This window comes from Podarcis vaucheri, assembly GCF_965113315.1.
Source record: "Podarcis vaucheri genome assembly, chromosome: Z".
Lineage (NCBI taxonomy): Eukaryota > Metazoa > Chordata > Lepidosauria > Squamata > Lacertidae > Podarcis > Podarcis vaucheri.
The window spans coordinates 39,147,722-39,155,092 of record NC_138758.1 but is presented as its reverse complement, the minus strand read 5'-3'; the positions used below and the strand labels follow the sequence as shown (position 1 = coordinate 39,155,092).

At 46.8% G+C, this 7,371-nt stretch overlaps 1 long non-coding RNA gene across 1 annotated transcript; it reads right to left on the bottom strand.

Moving 5' to 3' along the window:
- Positions 1-373: 373 nt before the first annotated feature.
- LOC309524166 lies at positions 374-2,482 on the bottom strand. Its single transcript, XR_014215828.1, has 2 exons — positions 1,831-2,482; positions 374-1,366 (listed from the first exon to the last, which is right to left on the bottom strand). It is a non-coding gene; the product is annotated as an uncharacterized lncRNA (long non-coding RNA).
- Positions 2,483-7,371: the final 4,889 nt, after the last annotated feature.

Here is a 7,371-nt window from a genome sequence, read left to right as displayed (position 1 = left end):
GCAGTAACAACCACCGAGCCAAAGGGTCCTATACAAAGGAGAGAATCTTTTCAAAGATCTGAAAAGTCCAACGGTTTTTCTTTTAGCACTGACCCTTCACCATTCTGCCTGCAAACAGTGCTTGGCTGTGATTCGAATCTAAATCTAAATCTAAATCTAAATCTAAATCTAAACCTAAATCTAAATCTAAATCTAAATCTAAATCCCTCCCTCTCCCTCAGAATCCAAAAGCGGGGATATCCCTCTGAGGTTGAGCTTCCAGACTTGTGGGTGATCATGCTGCAGCCAGGTGAGCAGGTGGTCCAGTGCTTCCTTGTAGGGATAGACTCACATTTGGTAGCTAAGCAGCTCAAGAGACCCAAAGAGAAAGAAACTGTTTGGTGACGGGATATGATGCTTTCCTTGTACAAAACATTTCCCAATGGAGGTTTAGACAGGTTCTCGTTTTATCCACCATCTGTAGTTTTACAGATGGAGAGTTGGCTCCAACTATGTTTTGCGCTGAGCAAACCCACTGAAGTGAATGGACCTAAGTAACCTTGACACGAGCCACAGAATATTTAAGGTAAATGAGTACATAGTAGGGGTGAGGTCCAAATTCTGAAGGGGGCATGTTGGGGAACCCCCATTGAGGTTGCCGTCTAAATTGGCGAGGGCGGATGTCTGCTATCTGCATCCAGAGGAAAGACTTTAAATGTGGAATCTTGGGAACGATACTTCTTGGAGCCAGCCATAACAACGTTACTGGAAGGCCTTTTGTAGGAGATTACAATTGCCCCTCCACTGGCAAAGATCTCATCAATAAAGATGCCTTTGCTACGTTCTATTGGGCAGAGACCTTGCTTGGCTTTGCATTCTCTTCAATGTAGCCAAAGATGGCATGATTGTGGCATAGGGATCAAGAATGGGGCCTTGGGGGACCCTCTGCTGTTGATGGGAACAAAAGAGTCGAAACCAAGCAGGGGCCTCCTTGCTCCAGCCATTTTTTCCTGTGTCAGTACCCCATACCAGAACACCAAGAACCAAACTGGAAAACCACATTTACAAGGTTCCCCCAGAAGCTGATATTTCCAGAAATTATGAAGATCTGCCTTGACATGCAAACAGAATCAAATTCCTTCTGCATCCTTGCTCCCTAGTAGCCACCTGAAGGATAGTCTCCCTTGGAAAATCAAGCTGGACCAGAAACACCATAGGCTGAAGGAAAAAGGACTCAATTTGTCCCTTTGCAATGCACTACCGAGTTGAGGAATTCCTGGGCAGGCAGGAAGTTGGCAGCTATCAGCAGCTGTGGAAAGTGATGGCGCACAGGTACTTTGTATTCATCCATCCTGCGGATGGTGTGCAACAGGCTGGTCAGATGTTGCTGGGAGAGAGAGCGGTGCAAGTCACTTTCCCTGCTTTTCTGCAGAATACAGAAACCCCTTGATATTACAGTGGTGCCCCGCAAGACGAATGCCTCGCAAGACGGAAAACCCGCTAGACGAAAGGGTTTTCCGTTTTTGAGCTGCTTCGCAAGACGATTTTCCCTATGGGCTTGCTTTGCAAGACAAAAATGTCTTGCAAGTGTTCCGATTTTTTTTTGCTCCCCCCCTTTTTCTAAGCCGCTATGCCACTAATAGCCTTTTAGCCGCTAATCCGCTAATCCTTTAATAGCCGCTAAGCCTTTAATAGCCGCTAAACCGCTAATAGCGCTAATCCGCTAAGCCGCTAATAGGGTTGTGAAAAAAACGCTAGACGAAGAGACTCGCGAAACGGATTAATTTCGTCTTGCGAGGCACCACTGTACTCTGGGGAGAAGAAGCCAGAAAGCAGGGGATTCGTCCTTACCACAGCGGTAGCAGACTCTGCCAAGGGGCTCTGATGCAGCTGCTCAGCCTTCAGATGGAGTAGTTGTTCTTGGTCAGCCAAAACCTCCTGCCATATTCTCTTGCAGGCACAGCAACAGTCAGATCTCTTGGCTCAGGGATGGCACATTCTTGCACGGAGGGGACCATTTGGCTCTCTGGGCAGTGGTGCGGGGGCCAGAAAGGCGCTTTGCCTCTAAACCTGACCCCTCCACAGGTGTTCCGGCTCCATCAGGAACTCTACTGCTTGCTGCCATGCCACAGAGAGGAAATGGCTTGGTCTTCCCTGGTCTCCTGCACTCCAGAAGGATCCCTCAGTGATCTGGATCAGCCCCTCTGTGCTGCTGCATCTCTGCAGATGGCAAAAAGAGAGGGGGAACCTGCACCAATCTCACCCCTTGCTGCCTCGCCTAGAGGACAGAGGCCTGTCCCTGCCTTCTCGGCTTCTGCTCTGTTGCTCTTCCTGCTAAAGGACCTAATCCTGGCTATGGTACCACAGCGGGAGCCCTCCAAATCCTCTGTCTGTTACCATAAGGCAGCAAATCAGCTGGGAATCCAGAGGGAGGAAGAGATTTGGAGACTGGCTGCTGACACTGTGGGGAGCGGGTTCTCCAGCTGCCTGGCCTCCCCCCACAGGGAGATTCCCAACATCTCTCTTAGGCCGGTAGAAGCCTGAGTGCCTCATACGTGAAAGAAAATTGGAGGAGGTATTCAACAAATGCATTTACCTAGAAGGCACACTTCCTCCTAAGTAATCTTTCAGTTTTCCAGAGAAATGCAAAAATGTGCTCTATTCTTAGAGGAAGCAGTAGAATGTTTATTGTTTTTAATTATCTCCTTATCCCCTTACTCATCCTCATTTGGCTGCGCAACAGGACAAGAAGGTGGAGGAAGAAGAGTTGGTTGTTGTGCTTTAGGCTATGGCATAGTCGGGGGGGGGGGGCCGCTAACTTCTTGTGGCCCTTCAGATCTTCTTGGACTCAAACTCCCATCAGCCACAGGCAACATAGCCAATGGTCAGCAGTGATGGAAGACGGGAGTCCGGCAATATGTGAAGGATCACAGCTTAGCTGATCCTGGCCTAGATACGAGCAATTCTAAGGAAGCAACAGAAGGTTAGTCCATGTTCTGCTTCTGCTGCCCAGCTTAAGCGTGGCTTAACAACAATGATAAAGGGGCTAAAGAAGCCTGCACTGAATGCTGGGAGCTTCTCATTTGGCAGCAGATGCATATTTTCTACTTAGTGTACATCTCACATTTACTTCTTGCATATGCTCTACTGTTTCATTGGAATTTGCATAGACTGCAATTTTAAAAAGGTAAAGGTAAAGGACCCCTGACAGTTAAGTCCAGTCGCGAACGACTCTGGGGTTGCAGCCCTCATCTCACTTCCCTGGCCGAGGGAGCTGACGTTTGTCCGCAAACAGTTTTTCCGGGTCATGTGGCCAGCATGACAAAGCTGCTTCTGGTGAAACCAAAGCAGCGCACAGAAATGCCGCTTACCTTCCCGCCAGAGCGGTACCTATTTATCTACTTGCACTTTGACGTGCTTTCAAACTGCTAGGCTAAATACAAAATAGATTCTAAATGAGAAACCACACAGATTCCAGGACAAACTTTGTTTCTGAAACTTCAGAATGAAGTGCTGGCTAGGTTACCCTTGGAAGAAAACAAAGAAGACCCACTTTAGATCCGAGAACTATTCTAACAAATAAAATTGAATGGGTACCTTAGTGCATTACATTTACATATCATTGGGTGCTAGCACAGCAGAGCAGAAAGAGTGAATGAAAGTCAGCCTTATTCTCAAAGCATTCGTTCAGGATTCTGTTTAACACAGGAAGTGTAGAGATTTGTATTCCAGAGGATGACAAGGAAAGGCTGAAAGATAACTTCAGCATAGTGGTAGATTTAAAATTGATTAGAGTTAAATGGGAAAGAAAAGGAGGGGAGGGGTGGTGAAACATATTCTTTTATACAGTGTGCATGTGGGGTTTTTTGTCAGCATCAACTGGGTAGGTTCTCTTTCTATCCGCTTATTACATTTCCTTGGTGGTGAGAGGAATTGGTGGGGGGCATTTCCTCATTTTGAAGGACAGGGATTGGTTTTCTGTGGAGTGTAGCCCGTAATGTGTGTATAAAATTATTAGAACAATGTCACAATCTATTTTATCGGTGCACACTAAGATATATGGCGTAAATTTTACTTTTTATAGACACGCAGTAACACGTACAGGATTTATATAAACAGAGAGAAAGATAAAATATACCGTATTTTTCGCCCTATAGGACACACTTTTTCCCCTCCAAAAATGAAGGGGGAAAGTGTGTGCATCCTATGGGGCGAATGCAGGCTTTCGCTGAAGCCTGGAGAGCAAGAGGGGTAGGTGCGCACCAACCCCTCTCCCTCTTCAGGCTTCAGGAAGCTATCCGCAAGCCGTGGGAGCCCGCAGGAGTTCCCCCGGGCTCCCACGGCTTGGGCAGAGCTGCCTGCACCCCGAAGCCCCGACTCGCTGAGCAGTCACGACGGGGCTTCGGGTAGCTCTGCGCAAGCAGCGGGAGGGCTCCCCCGGCTTGCGCAGAGCTGCCTCTTATCCCGACGCCCCGGCGCGCTGAGCAGTCGCACCGGGGCTTCGGGTGGCTCTGCTCAAGCTGTGGGAGGGCTCCCCCGGCTTACGCAGCACTGCCTCTTATCCTGAAGCTACCCGAAGCAACTGCTGAGCGCGCCGGGGCTTCGGGATAAGAGGCAGCGCTGCGCAAGGCGGGGAAGCCCTCCCGCGGCTTGCGCAGCGCTGCGTCTTATCCCAAAGCCCCGGCGCACTCAGCAGTCGTGCCGGGGCTTCGGGTAGCTCTGCGCAAGCCGCGGGAGGGCTCCCCCGGCTTGCGCAGAGCTGCCTCTTATCCCGACGCCCCGGCGCGCTGAGCAGTCGCGCCGGGGCTTCGGGTACCTCTGCGCAAGCTGCGGGAGGGCTCCCCCAGCTTGCGCAGAGCTGCCTCTTATCCTGAAGCCCTGGCGCGCTGAGCAGTCGCGCCGGGGCTTTGGGTAGCTCTGCGCAAGCCGTGGGAGAGCTCCCACCGCTTGCGGAGAGCTGCCTCTTATCCCGATACCCCGGCGCGCTGAGCAGTCGCGCCAGGGCTTCGGGTAGTTCTGCGCAAGCCGCGGGAGGGCTCCCACCGCTTGCGGAGAGCAGCCTGTTCTGGGGGCTGGGGTTGGGGCAAGCTCGGGCTTCCCCCGCCCCAGCCTCGCACCTTGGGGGGGAAATAAATTTTTTTTCTTTATTTCCCCCCCAAAAAAACTAGGTGCGCCTTATGGGCCGGTGCACCCTATGGGGCGAAAAATACGGTACTAAACATGCAACTAAATTATTAGTTAAAAACATGAAGGAAGAAGAAAGAACCGAATTAGAACAAAACATTGGGATTGAAGTCCATAAAAAGGTCAAATATTTAGGGATTTGGTTAACAAAAAATAACTATGAAAAAATAACTAACTTTAAAAATACAAGGATCGACCAAATTTGGACAACTAGAGGGCTGGCACCTAAGACCACAAAAATAGAAATCTGCCCAAAGACTTGCTCCGACCATAACGCTCTGAAAATGGAAATGAGATTTACTACTGCCGACTCCTTCAGATGGAAAATGAATGACAACCTGCTAAGAGATCAAGAGATTGTAAAGAAGGCCCAAAAAGCTTTAAAGGACTATTTTGAAATCAACTTGAACACCTCGGTGGAAAAAAGAACAATCTGGGACGCGAGCAAAGCTGTTATGAGAGGGTTTCTGATACAACAGAATACGATTAAGAAAAAACTCTGGAATGGTAAAAAGGACAAGATATTGGAGAAGATAAGAGACGGCGAGAAAAAATTAAGATTAAACCCAAAATCCAAAGAGACTTTAAGAGAAATTAAATTCCACCAGTCACAATATGCGCAACTGATTAACCAAGAAGTGGAATGGAGAATTAAACAAATGAAACAAAGATCATTTGAATCGGCGAATAAATGTGGGAAACTGCTAGCTTGGCAGTTGAAAAAGAGACAAAAATTAAACTATGTTACCAATCTAGAAGTTGAAGGAAAGAACATTCAGAAACCGGGAGAAATTAGAAAGTGTTTCCAGAAATATTTTAAAAAGCTGTATACACAAGGACCCGAGGATGTAACCGAGATAGAACAATTTTTGAAAGAAAATGGTCTTCCAGAAATATCTCAAGAGAAGAGATCAACCTTGAATTGTAAAATAACACAACAAGAAATCGAGGATGCCATTCAGAATATGCAGCTGGGCAAATCTCCAGGACCTGATGGACTCACCTCCAAGTATTATAGGACGTTAAAAGACTATTTGATACAACCACTAGAGGAGGTTTGTAACCAGATTATGGGGGGAGGGAAGGCACCAGATACGTGGAAAGAAGCATTCATCACATTGATACCTAAAGTGGAAACTGAAAAGACTCAACTCAAGAACTACCGTCCCATCTCACTCCTAAATGTGGATTATAAAATATTTGCGGATATTCTGGCCAACAGATTAAAAAAAGTATTAAATGAGATAATCCATAAAGACCAGGCCGGCTTTCTCCCAGGCAGACATTTGTTTGACAATACCAGGAACATTATTGATATCTTGGAACTTTTACAAACAAATATTAACACCAAAGCAGTATTGATCTTTATTGATGCGGAGAAGGCCTTTGATAACATTTCCTGGAAATTTATGAAGAAAAATTTGGAAGGGATGGGAGTGGGAAGGGGGTTTGAGAATGGAATAGAAGCAATCTATTCAGAACAAAAAGCTAAGTTGATAGTGAACAATGTGGTGACAGAAGAACTTCATATTGAAAAAGGAACACGACAGGGGTGCCCCCTATCCCCCTTATTGTTTATTTCAGTCCTGGAGGTTTTGCTGAACATGATAAGGGAGGATCGGCAGGTACAAGGAATACGGGTCGGAGCGAAACAATATAAACTGAAAGCATTTGCAGATGACCTGGTTTTAACACTACAGGAGCCAGAACCCAGTACAAAAAGAGTTTTAGAACTGATCCAGAAATTTGGTCGGGTGGCGGGTTTTAAGTTGAACAAGCAAAAAACTAAAGTCTTAGGGAAAAACTTGACGGCCATGGAAACAGAAGGGTTTCAGAAAGAGACAGAACTAAATATTGTTAAGAAAGTGAAATACCTGGGGGTCAATCTGTCTTCCAAGAATTTGAATCTATTTAAAGATAATTATGAGAAATGTTGGTTAGAAGTTAAAAAAGATTTAGAAATTTGGTCAAGACTGAAATTATCCTTGTTAGGCCGAATTGCAGCTATAAAGATGAACGTTTTGCCAAAGATGTTGTTTTTGTTTCAAGCCTTGCAGATTGTGGACAGAGTGGAATGCTTTGGAAAGTGGCAGAAGGACATTTCTAGGTTTGTCTGGCAGGGCAAAAAGCCCCGAATAAAGTTTAAGATATTAACTGATGCAAAAGAGAGAGGGGGGTTTGCCCTGCCGGACCTAAGGCTATACTATG